Genomic DNA, 16,513 nt, shown 5'->3' with positions numbered 1-16,513 from the left:
ACCTGGGCAATACCTGGAGTGAGAGAAGCTTGACTATCACCAGCAAGGACTGTGTGAGTGAATGTTGGGCTGCAACATCCCTCTGGGCTAGCCAGAGACCCTGCTTGGGAGGGAGAGACCACTGGGGATGCAAGAGAGGGGAATACCATCACCGGGGAAAGGCCAGCAAGCACAGAAGTAGCCTTTGCAGGTACGCACCTCGGGTAGCATTTCACAGCCAGCTCGGTGCCCTTAGTGCTTTACGGCAGAGCTGTCCCCCTACTCTGGTTTGTGAAATTCACTGGAATGCTTCTATAAGCCTTGAGGTAAAGCCAGCTGCCCAGGTCCTGCAGAAACTCTGCCCTGTGTGTGAACCAAGTATCATTGAACGTATGTGGAAGGGACCAATTCGAGCTCTAATCAGAGTTCAGAAACAGTGCTGAGGCTCTGCCCACCCTGGACACACCTTGTCACCTCCCGTGGCCCCGGCCTTGTGGTGGGGAGCTCAAGGCTCCATCCTGGATTCCAGCCGGGCTGAGCAGGAGAGGCTGGGGCACTGCGTGTACTAGGGGACAGGGTCCAGGGCCTCTAGGAACCCTGGGCCTTCCAAGTCGGGGTCGCCGGCACAGAGGTCAGGAGGGTGGAAGCAGCTGTGGCCGTGCATAGTCAGCTTGGCCCGAGGTTGCAGAGGGGGGGGAAGTAGGGGAGGGAGGCTACGGGGAGGTGAGCAGGGTGTCCTGCCTCTGCTCTTGCACCCACACCTCTCTGGGGCCCCGAAGCCCCTCCCTCACCAATCTGTGTATCGTAGCATTTTGTGGTCCTCACAAAAGCCCTGTGCTCTCAGCCAAGAGAGGCAGTGAAGGCTGTGTTGTCACTCCTTAGAGGACTGGGCTTCCTTGACAGGGCCCTGAAGAGAGTCTCGGAACAGGGCCAGTGGTGGGGTCTGTGGCCCAGGGCTCCACACTGGCTCTCTGGGTACCAGCCATGATCTCCTCGCCCCTCTGTGATCCCTCTGGATGAGGCAACCTGAGGAGAAGGGGAACTGTGAGGTCTGGTGTGGGAAGTGGATATTGGGTTCACGGGAAGAGATCACCCAGGCCAACCCCAGGACTTTGGCATGTGTGCCCTGTACAGCATGAGACTGTGGAGAGCCCAGCTGTCCCAACTACAACCACAGTGACCACAGTGCCTACGACCGTCAGGACCAGGAGGACGACAGCAAGGACGACGACAACAACGATGACAACGAAGACCACGGTGCCTACCACTGTCACCATGACAACAACCACAGTGACTACAGTGGTCACAACAACCACAGTGACTACCGTTGTCGCAGAGGAGGAGACCACAGTGCCCCTGATTGTCACCCAGAGCCCAGGTCCCAACAATCATCTCTTGTACCCGACACTCATCCCGTCCCTGGTCGTGATACCATTGCTGCTTGTCTGCATCTGCTGCTGCAAGAGGCTGAGTGACCCCTGCCCGCACAGCCTGCATCCAGCCCTCACCGACCCGTGAGGGACCAGCCCCATGCCTGCCCCATGATTCTGCCTGTGGCCAGGTTCCATCAGCTCTGGGGTCCTCACACCAGCAAACAAGGCACAGACTCTGTCCTCCCATCCCGGACATAGACACAGCCTGGGCTTCTAGGGGGACACCTGCTTCATGCTTTCACCTTCACAAGGAGGTGGCCTATGGGCTGTCCCAGCCCCTGGGGAAAAAGGATCCCAGGCCTCCTGAGACCAGGGCTGCCCCACAGCAGTCAGGCTTCTGAAGGACTCAGGTGGACCAAGGCCCCAAGGGCCTCTGCCGTTGGCGGACGAAGAGGGGTCTGCAAGGGCACTCATGGCCCAAAGTGCCTGGGGTGGGGCTCCCCTTACCCCTGCTGCCTGCATTTGAGGAGCCCCAAATGCCTAACGTGTAAAGCCATTACCGTGAGGAGAGCTAGGGCTACAGATTGAGCCAAGTGCAGGAATTGTGTCTATCCTGTCTCTTGGGTCACCATCTGCCCTTTCTGTGATTTAGGGTGGTCGTGGTTGATTACTCTCTGGACCTGGGCAATACCTGGAGTGAGAGAAGCTTGACTATCACCAGCAAGGACTGTGTGAGTGAATGTTGGGCTGCAACATCCCTCTGGGCTAGCCAGAGACCCTGCTTGGGAGGGAGAGACCACTGGGGATGCAAGAGAGGGGAATACCATCACCGGGGAAAGGCCAGCAAGCACAGAAGTAGCCTTTGCAGGTACGCACCTCGGGTAGCATTTCACAGCCAGCTCGGTGCCCTTAGTGCTTTACGGCAGAGCTGTCCCCCTACTCTGGTTTGTGAAATTCACTGGAATGCTTCTATAAGCCTTGAGGTAAAGCCAGCTGCCCAGGTCCTGCAGAAACTCTGCCCTGTGTGTGAACCAAGTATCATTGAACGTATGTGGAAGGGACCAATTCGAGCTCTAATCAGAGTTCAGAAACAGTGCTGAGGCTCTGCCCACCCTGGACACACCTTGTCACCTCCCGTGGCCCCGGCCTTGTGGTGGGGAGCTCAAGGCTCCATCCTGGATTCCAGCCGGGGTGAGCAGGAGAGGCTGGGGCACTGCGTGTACTAGGGGACAGGGTCCAGGGCCTCTAGGAACCCTGGGCCTTCCAAGTCGGGGTCGCCGGCACAGAGGTCAGGAGGGTGGAAGCAGCTGTGGCCGTGCATAGTCAGCTTGGCCCGAGGTTGCAGAGGGGGGGGAAGTAGGGGAGGGAGGCTACGGGGAGGTGAGCAGGGTGTCCTGCCTCTGCTCTTGCACCCACACCTCTCTGGGGCCCCGAAGCCCCTCCCTCACCAATCTGTGTATCGTAGCATTTTGTGGTCCTCACAAAAGCCCTGTGCTCTCAGCCAAGAGAGGCAGTGAAGGCTGTGTTGTCACTCCTTAGAGGACTGGGCTTCCTTGACAGGGCCCTGAAGAGAGTCTCGGAACAGGGCCAGTGGTGGGGTCTGTGGCCCAGGGCTCCACACTGGCTCTCTGGGTACCAGCCATGATCTCCTCGCCCCTCTGTGATCCCTCTGGATGAGGCAACCTGAGGAGAAGGGGAACTGTGAGGTCTGGTGTGGGAAGTGGATATTGGGTTCACGGGAAGAGATCACCCAGGCCAACCCCAGGACTTTGGCATGTGTGCCCTGTACAGCATGAGACTGTGGAGAGCCCAGCTGTCCCAACTACAACCACAGTGACCACAGTGCCTACGACCGTCAGGACCAGGAGGACGACAGCAAGGACGACGACAACAACGATGACAACGAAGACCACGGTGCCTACCACTGTCACCATGACAACAACCACAGTGACTACAGTGGTCACAACAACCACAGTGACTACCGTTGTCGCAGAGGAGGAGACCACAGTGCCCCTGATTGTCACCCAGAGCCCAGGTCCCAACAATCATCTCTTGTACCCGACACTCATCCCGTCCCTGGTCGTGATACCATTGCTGCTTGTCTGCATCTGCTGCTGCAAGAGGCTGAGTGACCCCTGCCCGCACAGCCTGCATCCAGCCCTCACCGACCCGTGAGGGACCAGCCCCATGCCTGCCCCATGATTCTGCCTGTGGCCAGGTTCCATCAGCTCTGGGGTCCTCACACCAGCAAACAAGGCACAGACTCTGTCCTCCCATCCCGGACATAGACACATCCTGGGCTTCTAGGGGGACACCTGCTTCATGCTTTCACCTTCACAAGGAGGTGGCCTATGGGCTGTCCCAGCCCCTGGGGAAAAAGGATCCCAGGCCTCCTGAGACCAGGGCTGCCCCACAGCAGTCAGGCTTCTGAAGGACTCAGGTGGACCAAGGCCCCAAGGGCCTCTGCCGTTGGCGGACGAAGAGGGGTCTGCAAGGGCACTCATGGCCCAAAGTGCCTGGGGTGGGGCTCCCCTTACCCCTGCTGCCTGCATTTGAGGAGCCCCAAATGCCTAACGTGTAAAGCCATTACCGTGAGGAGAGCTAGGGCTACAGATTGAGCCAAGTGCAGGAATTGTGTCTATCCTGTCTCTTGGGTCACCATCTGCCCTTTCTGTGATTTAGGGTGGTCGTGGTTGATTACTCTCTGGACCTGGGCAATACCTGGAGTGAGAGAAGCTTGACTATCACCAGCAAGGACTGTGTGAGTGAATGTTGGGCTGCAACATCCCTCTGGGCTAGCCAGAGACCCTGCTTGGGAGGGAGAGACCACTGGGGATGCAAGAGAGGGGAATACCATCACCGGGGAAAGGCCAGCAAGCACAGAAGTAGCCTTTGCAGGTACGCACCTCGGGTAGCATTTCACAGCCAGCTCGGTGCCCTTAGTGCTTTACGGCAGAGCTGTCCCCCTACTCTGGTTTGTGAAATTCACTGGAATGCTTCTATAAGCCTTGAGGTAAAGCCAGCTGCCCAGGTCCTGCAGGAACTCTGCCCTGTGTGTGAACCAAGTATCATTGAACGTATGTGGAAGGGACCAATTCGAGCTCTAATCAGAGTTCAGAAACAGTGCTGAGGCTCTGCCCACCCTGGACACACCTTGTCACCTCCCGTGGCCCCGGCCTTGTGGTGGGGAGCTCAAGGCTCCATCCTGGATTCCAGCCGGGCTGAGCAGGAGAGGCTGGGGCACTGCGTGTACTAGGGGACAGGGTCCAGGGCCTCTAGGAACCCTGGGCCTTCCAAGTCGGGGTCGCCGGCACAGAGGTCAGGAGGGTGGAAGCAGCTGTGGCCGTGCATAGTCAGCTTGGCCCGAGGTTGCAGAGGGGGGGGAAGTAGGGGAGGGAGGCTACGGGGAGGTGAGCAGGGTGTCCTGCCTCTGCTCTTGCACCCACACCTCTCTGGGGCCCCGAAGCCCCTCCCTCACCAATCTGTGTATCGTAGCATTTTGTGGTCCTCACAAAAGCCCTGTGCTCTCAGCCAAGAGAGGCAGTGAAGGCTGTGTTGTCACTCCTTAGAGGACTGGGCTTCCTTGACAGGGCCCTGAAGAGAGTCTCGGAACAGGGCCAGTGGTGGGGTCTGTGGCCCAGGGCTCCACACTGGCTCTCTGGGTACCAGCCATGATCTCCTCGCCCCTCTGTGATCCCTCTGGATGAGGCAACCTGAGGAGAAGGGGAACTGTGAGGTCTGGTGTGGGAAGTGGATATTGGGTTCACGGGAAGAGATCACCCAGGCCAACCCCAGGACTTTGGCATGTGTGCCCTGTACAGCATGAGACTGTGGAGAGCCCAGCTGTCCCAACTACAACCACAGTGACCACAGTGCCTACGACCGTCAGGACCAGGAGGACGACAGCAAGGACGACGACAACAACGATGACAACGAAGACCACGGTGCCTACCACTGTCACCATGACAACAACCACAGTGACTACAGTGGTCACAACAACCACAGTGACTACCGTTGTCGCAGAGGAGGAGACCACAGTGCCCCTGATTGTCACCCAGAGCCCAGGTCCCAACAATCATCTCTTGTACCCGACACTCATCCCGTCCCTGGTCGTGATACCATTGCTGCTTGTCTGCATCTGCTGCTGCAAGAGGCTGAGTGACCCCTGCCCGCACAGCCTGCATCCAGCCCTCACCGACCCCTGAGGGACCAGCCCCATGCCTGCCCCATGATTCTGCCTGTGGCCAGGTTCCATCAGCTCTGGGGTCCTCACACCAGCAAACAAGGCACAGACTCTGTCCTCCCATCCCGGACATAGACACAGCCTGGGCTTCTAGGGGGACACCTGCTTCATGCTTTCACCTTCACAAGGAGGTGGCCTATGGGCTGTCCCAGCCCCTGGGGAAAAAGGATCCCAGGCCTCCTGAGACCAGGGCTGCCCCACAGCAGTCAGGCTTCTGAAGGACTCAGGTGGACCAAGGCCCCAAGGGCCTCTGCCGTTGGCGGACGAAGAGGGGTCTGCAAGGGCACTCATGGCCCAAAGTGCCTGGGGTGGGGCTCCCCTTACCCCTGCTGCCTGCATTTGAGGAGCCCCAAATGCCTAACGTGTAAAGCCATTACCGTGAGGAGAGCTAGGGCTACAGATTGAGCCAAGTGCAGGAATTGTGTCTATCCTGTCTCTTGGGTCACCATCTGCCCTTTCTGTGATTTAGGGTGGTCGTGGTTGATTACTCTCTGGACCTGGGCAATACCTGGAGTGAGAGAAGCTTGACTATCACCAGCAAGGACTGTGTGAGTGAATGTTGGGCTGCAACATCCCTCTGGGCTAGCCAGAGACCCTGCTTGGGAGGGAGAGACCACTGGGGATGCAAGAGAGGGGAATACCATCACCGGGGAAAGGCCAGCAAGCACAGAAGTAGCCTTTGCAGGTACGCACCTCGGGTAGCATTTCACAGCCAGCTCGGTGCCCTTAGTGCTTTACGGCAGAGCTGTCCCCCTACTCTGGTTTGTGAAATTCACTGGAATGCTTCTATAAGCCTTGAGGTAAAGCCAGCTGCCCAGGTCCTGCAGAAACTCTGCCCTGTGTGTGAACCAAGTATCATTGAACGTATGTGGAAGGGACCAATTCGAGCTCTAATCAGAGTTCAGAAACAGTGCTGAGGCTCTGCCCACCCTGGACACACCTTGTCACCTCCCGTGGCCCCGGCCTTGTGGTGGGGAGCTCAAGGCTCCATCCTGGATTCCAGCCGGGCTGAGCAGGAGAGGCTGGGGCACTGCGTGTACTAGGGGACAGGGTCCAGGGCCTCTAGGAACCCTGGGCCTTCCAAGTCGGGGTCGCCGGCACAGAGGTCAGGAGGGTGGAAGCAGCTGTGGCCGTGCATAGTCAGCTTGGCCCGAGGTTGCAGAGGGGGGGGAAGTAGGGGAGGGAGGCTACGGGGAGGTGAGCAGGGTGTCCTGCCTCTGCTCTTGCACCCACACCTCTCTGGGGCCCCGAAGCCCCTCCCTCACCAATCTGTGTATCGTAGCATTTTGTGGTCCTCACAAAAGCCCTGTGCTCTCAGCCAAGAGAGGCAGTGAAGGCTGTGTTGTCACTCCTTAGAGGACTGGGCTTCCTTGACAGGGCCCTGAAGAGAGTCTCGGAACAGGGCCAGTGGTGGGGTCTGTGGCCCAGGGCTCCACACTGGCTCTCTGGGTACCAGCCATGATCTCCTCGCCCCTCTGTGATCCCTCTGGATGAGGCAACCTGAGGAGAAGGGGAACTGTGAGGTCTGGTGTGGGAAGTGGATATTGGGTTCACGGGAAGAGATCACCCAGGCCAACCCCAGGACTTTGGCATGTGTGCCCTGTACAGCATGAGACTGTGGAGAGCCCAGCTGTCCCAACTACAACCACAGTGACCACAGTGCCTACGACCGTCAGGACCAGGAGGACGACAGCAAGGACGACGACAACAACGATGACAACGAAGACCATGGTGCCTACCACTGTCACCATGACAACAACCACAGTGACTACAGTGGTCACAACAACCACAGTGACTACCGTTGTCGCAGAGGAGGAGACCACAGTGCCCATGATTGTCACCCAGAGCCCAGGTCCCAACAATCATCTCTTGTACCCGACACTCATCCCGTCCCTGGTCGTGATACCATTGCTGCTTGTCTGCATCTGCTGCTGCAAGAGGCTGAGTGACCCCTGCCCGCACAGCCTGCATCCAGCCCTCACCGACCCCTGAGGGACCAGCCCCATGCCTGCCCCATGATTCTGCCTGTGGCCAGGTTCCATCAGCTCTGGGGTCCTCACACCAGCAAACAAGGCACAGACTCTGTCCTCCCATCCCGGACATAGACACAGCCTGGGCTTCTAGGGGGACACCTGCTTCATGCTTTCACCTTCACAAGGAGGTGGCCTATGGGCTGTCCCAGCCCCTGGGGAAAAAGGATCCCAGGCCACCTGAGACCAGGGCTGCCCCACAGCAGTCAGGCTTCTGAAGGACTCAGGTGGACCAAGGCCCCAAGGGCCTCTGCCGTTGGCGGACGAAGAGGGGTCTGCAAGGGCACTCATGGCCCAAAGTGCCTGGGGTGGGGCTCCCCTTACCCCTGCTGCCTGCATTTGAGGAGCCCCAAATGCCTAACGTGTAAAGCCATTACCGTGAGGAGAGCTAGGGCTACAGATTGAGCCAAGTGCAGGAATTGTGTCTATCCTGTCTCTTGGGTCACCATCTGCCCTTTCTGTGCTTTAGGGTGGTCGTGGTTGATTACTCTCTGGACCTGGGCAATACCTGGAGTGAGAGAAGCTTGCCTATCACCAGCAAGGACTGTGTGAGTGAATGTTGGGCTGCAACATCCCTCTGGGCTAGCCAGAGACCCTGCTTGGGAGGGAGAGACCACTGGGGATGCAAGAGAGGGGAATACCATCACCGGGGAAAGGCCAGCAAGCACAGAAGTAGCCTTTGCAGGTACGCACCTCGGGTAGCATTTCACAGCCAGCTCGGTGCCCTTAGTGCTTTACGGCAGAGCTGTCCCCCTACTCTGGTTTGTGAAATTCACTGGAATGCTTCTATAAGCCTTGAGGTAAAGCCAGCTGCCCAGGTCCTGCAGAAACTCTGCCCTGTGTGTGAACCAAGTATCATTGAACGTATGTGGAAGGGACCAATTCGAGCTCTAATCAGAGTTCAGAAACAGTGCTGAGGCTCTGCCCACCCTGGACACACCTTGTCACCTCCCGTGGCCCCGGCCTTGTGGTGGGGAGCTCAAGGCTCCATCCTGGATTCCAGCCGGGCTGAGCAGGAGAGGCTGGGGCACTGCGTGTACTAGGGGACAGGGTCCAGGGCCTCTAGGAACCCTGGGCCTTCCAAGTCGGGGTCGCCGGCACAGAGGTCAGGAGGGTGGAAGCAGCTGTGGCCGTGCATAGTCAGCTTGGCCCGAGGTTGCAGAGGGGGGGGAAGTAGGGGAGGGAGGCTACGGGGAGGTGAGCAGGGTGTCCTGCCTCTGCTCTTGCACCCACACCTCTCTGGGGCCCCGAAGCCCCTCCCTCACCAATCTGTGTATCGTAGCATTTTGTGGTCCTCACAAAAGCCCTGTGCTCTCAGCCAAGAGAGGCAGTGAAGGCTGTGTTGTCACTCCTTAGAGGACTGGGCTTCCTTGACAGGGCCCTGAAGAGAGTCTCGGAACAGGGCCAGTGGTGGGGTCTGTGGCCCAGGGCTCCACACTGGCTCTCTGGGTACCAGCCATGATCTCCTCGCCCCTCTGTGATCCCTCTGGATGAGGCAACCTGAGGAGAAGGGGAACTGTGAGGTCTGGTGTGGGAAGTGGATATTGGGTTCACGGGAAGAGATCACCCAGGCCAACCCCAGGACTTTGGCATGTGTGCCCTGTACAGCATGAGACTGTGGAGAGCCCAGCTGTCCCAACTACAACCACAGTGACCACAGTGCCTACGACCGTCAGGACCAGGAGGACGACAGCAAGGAAGACGACAACAACGATGACAACGAAGACCACGGTGCCTACCACTGTCACCATGACAACAACCACAGTGACTACAGTGGTCACAACAACCACAGTGACTACCGTTGTCGCAGAGGAGGAGACCACAGTGCCCCTGATTGTCACCCAGAGCCCAGGTCCCAACAATCATCTCTTGTACCCGACACTCATCCCGTCCCTGGTCGTGATACCATTGCTGCTTGTCTGCATCTGCTGCTGCAAGAGGCTGAGTGACCCCTGCCCGCACAGCCTGCATCCAGCCCTCACCGACCCCTGAGGGACCAGCCCCATGCCTGCCCCATGATTCTGCCTGTGGCCAGGTTCCATCAGCTCTGGGGTCCTCACACCAGCAAACAAGGCACAGACTCTGTCCTCCCATCCCGGGCATAAACACAGCCTGGGCTTCTAGGGGGACACCTGCTTCATGCTTTCACCTTCACAAGGAGGTGGCCTATGGACTGTCCCAGCCCCTGGGGAAAAAGGATCCCAGGCCTCCTGAGACCAGGGCTGCCCCACAGCAGTCAGGCTTCTGAAGGACTCAGGTGGACCAAGGCCCCAAGGGCCTCTGCCGTTGGCGGACGAAGAGGGGTCTGCAAGGGCACTCATGGCCCAAAGTGCCTGGGGTGGGGCTCCCCTTACCCCTGCTGCCTGCATTTGAGGAGCCCCAAATGCCTAACGTGTAAAGCCATTACCGTGAGGAGAGCTAGGGCTACAGATTGAGCCAAGTGCAGGAATTGTGTCTATCCTGTCTCTTGGGTCACCATCTGCCCTTTCTGTGATTTAGGGTGGTCGTGGTTGATTACTCTCTGGACCTGGGCAATACCTGGAGTGAGAGAAGCTTGACTATCACCAGCAAGGACTGTGTGAGTGAATGTTGGGCTGCAACATCCCTCTGGGCTAGCCAGAGACCCTGCTTGGGAGGGAGAGACCACTGGGGATGCAAGAGAGGGGAATACCATCACCGGGGAAAGGCCAGCAAGCACAGAAGTAGCCTTTGCAGGTACGCACCTCGGGTAGCATTTCACAGCCAGCTCGGTGCCCTTAGTGCTTTACGGCAGAGCTGTCCCCCTACTCTGGTTTGTGAAATTCACTGGAATGCTTCTATAAGCCTTGAGGTAAAGCCAGCTGCCCAGGTCCTGCAGGAACTCTGCCCTGTGTGTGAACCAAGTATCATTGAACGTATGTGGAAGGGACCAATTCGAGCTCTAATCAGAGTTCAGAAACAGTGCTGAGGCTCTGCCCACCCTGGACACACCTTGTCACCTCCCGTGGCCCCGGCCTTGTGGTGGGGAGCTCAAGGCTCCATCCTGGATTCCAGCCGGGCTGAGCAGGAGAGGCTGGGGCACTGCGTGTACTAGGGGACAGGGTCCAGGGCCTCTAGGAACCCTGGGCCTTCCAAGTCGGGGTCGCCGGCACAGAGGTCAGGAGGGTGGAAGCAGCTGTGGCCGTGCATAGTCAGCTTGGCCCGAGGTTGCAGAGGGGGGGGAAGTAGGGGAGGGAGGCTACGGGGAGGTGAGCAGGGTGTCCTGCCTCTGCTCTTGCACCCACACCTCTCTGGGGCCCCGAAGCCCCTCCCTCACCAATCTGTGTATCGTAGCATTTTGTGGTCCTCACAAAAGCCCTGTGCTCTCAGCCAAGAGAGGCAGTGAAGGCTGTGTTGTCACTCCTTAGAGGACTGGGCTTCCTTGACAGGGCCCTGAAGAGAGTCTCGGAACAGGGCCAGTGGTGGGGTCTGTGGCCCAGGGCTCCACACTGGCTCTCTGGGTACCAGCCATGATCTCCTCGCCCCTCTGTGATCCCTCTGGATGAGGCAACCTGAGGAGAAGGGGAACTGTGAGGTCTGGTGTGGGAAGTGGATATTGGGTTCACGGGAAGAGATCACCCAGGCCAACCCCAGGACTTTGGCATGTGTGCCCTGTACAGCATGAGACTGTGGAGAGCCCAGCTGTCCCAACTACAACCACAGTGACCACAGTGCCTACGACCGTCAGGACCAGGAGGACGACAGCAAGGACGACGACAACAACGATGACAACGAAGACCACGGTGCCTACCACTGTCACCATGACAACAACCACAGTGACTACAGTGGTCACAACAACCACAGTGACTACCGTTGTCGCAGAGGAGGAGACCACAGTGCCCCTGATTGTCACCCAGAGCCCAGGTCCCAACAATCATCTCTTGTACCCGACACTCATCCCGTCCCTGGTCGTGATACCATTGCTGCTTGTCTGCATCTGCTGCTGCAAGAGGCTGAGTGACCCCTGCCCGCACAGCCTGCATCCAGCCCTCACCGACCCGTGAGGGACCAGCCCCATGCCTGCCCCATGATTCTGCCTGTGGCCAGGTTCCATCAGCTCTGGGGTCCTCACACCAGCAAACAAGGCACAGACTCTGTCCTCCCATCCCGGGCATAAACACAGCCTGGGCTTCTAGGGGGACACCTGCTTCATGCTTTCACCTTCACAAGGAGGTGGCCTATGGACTGTCCCAGCCCCTGGGGAAAAAGGATCCCAGGCCTCCTGAGACCAGGGCTGCCCCACAGCAGTCAGGCTTCTGAAGGACTCAGGTGGACCAAGGCCCCAAGGGCCTCTGCCGTTGGCGGACGAAGAGGGGTCTGCAAGGGCACTCATGGCCCAAAGTGCCTGGGGTGGGGCTCCCCTTACCCCTGCTGCCTGCATTTGAGGAGCCCCAAATGCCTAACGTGTAAAGCCATTACCGTGAGGAGAGCTAGGGCTACAGATTGAGCCAAGTGCAGGAATTGTGTCTATCCTGTCTCTTGGGTCACCATCTGCCCTTTCTGTGATTTAGGGTGGTCGTGGTTGATTACTCTCTGGACCTGGGCAATACCTGGAGTGAGAGAAGCTTGACTATCACCAGCAAGGACTGTGTGAGTGAATGTTGGGCTGCAACATCCCTCTGGGCTAGCCAGAGACCCTGCTTGGGAGGGAGAGACCACTGGGGATGCAAGAGAGGGGAATACCATCACCGGGGAAAGGCCAGCAAGCACAGAAGTAGCCTTTGCAGGTACGCACCTCGGGTAGCATTTCACAGCCAGCTCGGTGCCCTTAGTGCTTTACGGCAGAGCTGTCCCCCTACTCTGGTTTGTGAAATTCACTGGAATGCTTCTATAAGCCTTGAGGTAAAGCCAGCTGCCCAGGTCCTGCAGAAACTCTGCCCTGTGTGTGAACCAAGTATCATTGAACGTATGTGGAAGGGACCAATTCGAGCTCTAATCAGAGTTCAGAAACAGTGCTGAGGCTCTGCCCACCCTGGACACACCTTGTCACCTCCCGTGGCCCCGGCCTTGTGGTGGGGAGCTCAAGGCTCCATCCTGGATTCCAGCCGGGGTGAGCAGGAGAGGCTGGGGCACTGCGTGTACTAGGGGACAGGGTCCAGGGCCTCTAGGAACCCTGGGCCTTCCAAGTCGGGGTCGCCGGCACAGAGGTCAGGAGGGTGGAAGCAGCTGTGGCCGTGCATAGTCAGCTTGGCCCGAGGTTGCAGAGGGGGGGGAAGTAGGGGAGGGAGGCTACGGGGAGGTGAGCAGGGTGTCCTGCCTCTGCTCTTGCACCCACACCTCTCTGGGGCCCCGAAGCCCCTCCCTCACCAATCTGTGTATCGTAGCATTTTGTGGTCCTCACAAAAGCCCTGTGCTCTCAGCCAAGAGAGGCAGTGAAGGCTGTGTTGTCACTCCTTAGAGGACTGGGCTTCCTTGACAGGGCCCTGAAGAGAGTCTCGGAACAGGGCCAGTGGTGGGGTCTGTGGCCCAGGGCTCCACACTGGCTCTCTGGGTACCAGCCATGATCTCCTCGCCCCTCTGTGATCCCTCTGGATGAGGCAACCTGAGGAGAAGGGGAACTGTGAGGTCTGGTGTGGGAAGTGGATATTGGGTTCACGGGAAGAGATCACCCAGGCCAACCCCAGGACTTTGGCATGTGTGCCCTGTACAGCATGAGACTGTGGAGAGCCCAGCTGTCCCAACTACAACCACAGTGACCACAGTGCCTACGACCGTCAGGACCAGGAGGACGACAGCAAGGACGACGACAACAACGATGACAACGAAGACCACGGTGCCTACCACTGTCACCATGACAACAACCACAGTGACTACAGTGGTCACAACAACCACAGTGACTACCGTTGTCGCAGAGGAGGAGACCACAGTGCCCCTGATTGTCACCCAGAGCCCAGGTCCCAACAATCATCTCTTGTACCCGACACTCATCCCGTCCCTGGTCGTGATACCATTGCTGCTTGTCTGCATCTGCTGCTGCAAGAGGCTGAGTGACCCCTGCCCGCACAGCCTGCATCCAGCCCTCACCGACCCGTGAGGGACCAGCCCCATGCCTGCCCCATGATTCTGCCTGTGGCCAGGTTCCATCAGCTCTGGGGTCCTCACACCAGCAAACAAGGCACAGACTCTGTCCTCCCATCCCGGGCATAAACACAGCCTGGGCTTCTAGGGGGACACCTGCTTCATGCTTTCACCTTCACAAGGAGGTGGCCTATGGACTGTCCCAGCCCCTGGGGAAAAAGGATCCCAGGCCTCCTGAGACCAGGGCTGCCCCACAGCAGTCAGGCTTCTGAAGGACTCAGGTGGACCAAGGCCCCAAGGGCCTCTGCCGTTGGCGGACGAAGAGGGGTCTGCAAGGGCACTCATGGCCCAAAGTGCCTGGGGTGGGGCTCCCCTTACCCCTGCTGCCTGCATTTGAGGAGCCCCAAATGCCTAACGTGTAAAGCCATTACCGTGAGGAGAGCTAGGGCTACAGATTGAGCCAAGTGCAGGAATTGTGTCTATCCTGTCTCTTGGGTCACCATCTGCCCTTTCTGTGATTTAGGGTGGTCGTGGTTGATTACTCTCTGGACCTGGGCAATACCTGGAGTGAGAGAAGCTTGACTATCACCAGCAAGGACTGTGTGAGTGAATGTTGGGCTGCAACATCCCTCTGGGCTAGCCAGAGACCCTGCTTGGGAGGGAGAGACCACTGGGGATGCAAGAGAGGGGAATACCATCACCGGGGAAAGGCCAGCAAGCACAGAAGTAGCCTTTGCAGGTACGCACCTCGGGTAGCATTTCACAGCCAGCTCGGTGCCCTTAGTGCTTTACGGCAGAGCTGTCCCCCTACTCTGGTTTGTGAAATTCACTGGAATGCTTCTATAAGCCTTGAGGTAAAGCCAGCTGCCCAGGTCCTGCAGAAACTCTGCCCTGTGTGTGAACCAAGTATCATTGAACGTATGTGGAAGGGACCAATTCGAGCTCTAATCAGAGTTCAGAAACAGTGCTGAGGCTCTGCCCACCCTGGACACACCTTGTCACCTCCCGTGGCCCCGGCCTTGTGGTGGGGAGCTCAAGGCTCCATCCTGGATTCCAGCCGGGGTGAGCAGGAGAGGCTGGGGCACTGCGTGTACTAGGGGACAGGGTCCAGGGCCTCTAGGAACCCTGGGCCTTCCAAGTCGGGGTCGCCGGCACAGAGGTCAGGAGGGTGGAAGCAGCTGTGGCCGTGCATAGTCAGCTTGGCCCGAGGTTGCAGAGGGGGGGGAAGTAGGGGAGGGAGGCTACGGGGAGGTGAGCAGGGTGTCCTGCCTCTGCTCTTGCACCCACACCTCTCTGGGGCCCCGAAGCCCCTCCCTCACCAATCTGTGTATCGTAGCATTTTGTGGTCCTCACAAAAGCCCTGTGCTCTCAGCCAAGAGAGGCAGTGAAGGCTGTGTTGTCACTCCTTAGAGGACTGGGCTTCCTTGACAGGGCCCTGAAGAGAGTCTCGGAACAGGGCCAGTGGTGGGGTCTGTGGCCCAGGGCTCCACACTGGCTCTCTGGGTACCAGCCATGATCTCCTCGCCCCTCTGTGATCCCTCTGGATGAGGCAACCTGAGGAGAAGGGGAACTGTGAGGTCTGGTGTGGGAAGTGGATATTGGGTTCACGGGAAGAGATCACCCAGGCCAACCCCAGGACTTTGGCATGTGTGCCCTGTACAGCATGAGACTGTGGAGAGCCCAGCTGTCCCAACTACAACCACAGTGACCACAGTGCCTACGACCGTCAGGACCAGGAGGACGACAGCAAGGACGATGACAACAACGATGACAACGAAGACCACGGTGCCTACCACTGTCACCATGACAACAACCACAGTGACTACAGTGGTCACAACAACCACAGTGACTACCGTTGTCGCAGAGGAGGAGACCACAGTGCCCCTGATTGTCACCCAGAGCCCAGGTCCCAACAATCATCTCTTGTACCCGACACTCATCCCGTCCCTGGTCGTGATACCATTGCTGCTTGTCTGCATCTGCTGCTGCAAGAGGCTGAGTGACCCCTGCCCGCACAGCCTGCATCCAGCCCTCACCGACCCGTGAGGGACCAGCCCCATGCCTGCCCCATGATTCTGCCTGTGGCCAGGTTCCATCAGCTCTGGGGTCCTCACACCAGCAAACAAGGCACAGACTCTGTCCTCCCATCCCGGGCATAAACACAGCCTGGGCTTCTAGGGGGACACCTGCTTCATGCTTTCACCTTCACAAGGAGGTGGCCTATGGACTGTCCCAGCCCCTGGGGAAAAAGGATCCCAGGCCTCCTGAGACCAGGGCTGCCCCACAGCAGTCAGGCTTCTGAAGGACTCAGGTGGACCAAGGCCCCAAGGGCCTCTGCCGTTGGCGGACGAAGAGGGGTCTGCAAGGGCACTCATGGCCCAAAGTGCCTGGGGTGGGGCTCCCCTTACCCCTGCTGCCTGCATTTGAGGAGCCCCAAATGCCTAACGTGTAAAGCCATTACCGTGAGGAGAGCTAGGGCTACAGATTGAGCCAGGTGCAGGAATTGTGTCTATCCTGTCTCTTGGGTCACCATCTGCCCTTTCTGTGCTTTAGGGTGGTCGTGGTTGATTACTCTCTGGACCTGGGCAATACCTGGAGTGAGAGAAGCTTGACTATCACCAGCAAGGACTGTGTGAGTGAATGTTGGGCTGCAACATCCCTCTGGGCTAGCCAGAGACCCTGCTTGGGAGGGAGAGACCACTGGGGATGCAAGAGAGGGGAATACCATCACCGGGGAAAGGCCAGCAAGCACAGAAGTAGCCTTTGCAGGTACGCACCTCGGGTAGCATTTCACAGCCAGCTCGGTGCCCTTAGTGCTTTACGGCAGAGCTGTCCCCCTACTCTGGTTTGTG

Source organism: Mesoplodon bidens (genome assembly GCF_964165515.1).
Source record: "Mesoplodon bidens genome assembly, contig: HAP1_SCAFFOLD_356, whole genome shotgun sequence".
Taxonomy (NCBI): Eukaryota; Metazoa; Chordata; class Mammalia; order Artiodactyla; family Ziphiidae; genus Mesoplodon; species Mesoplodon bidens.
The sequence above is the reverse complement of the archived record's forward strand: the minus strand, read 5'-3'. Positions refer to the sequence as shown.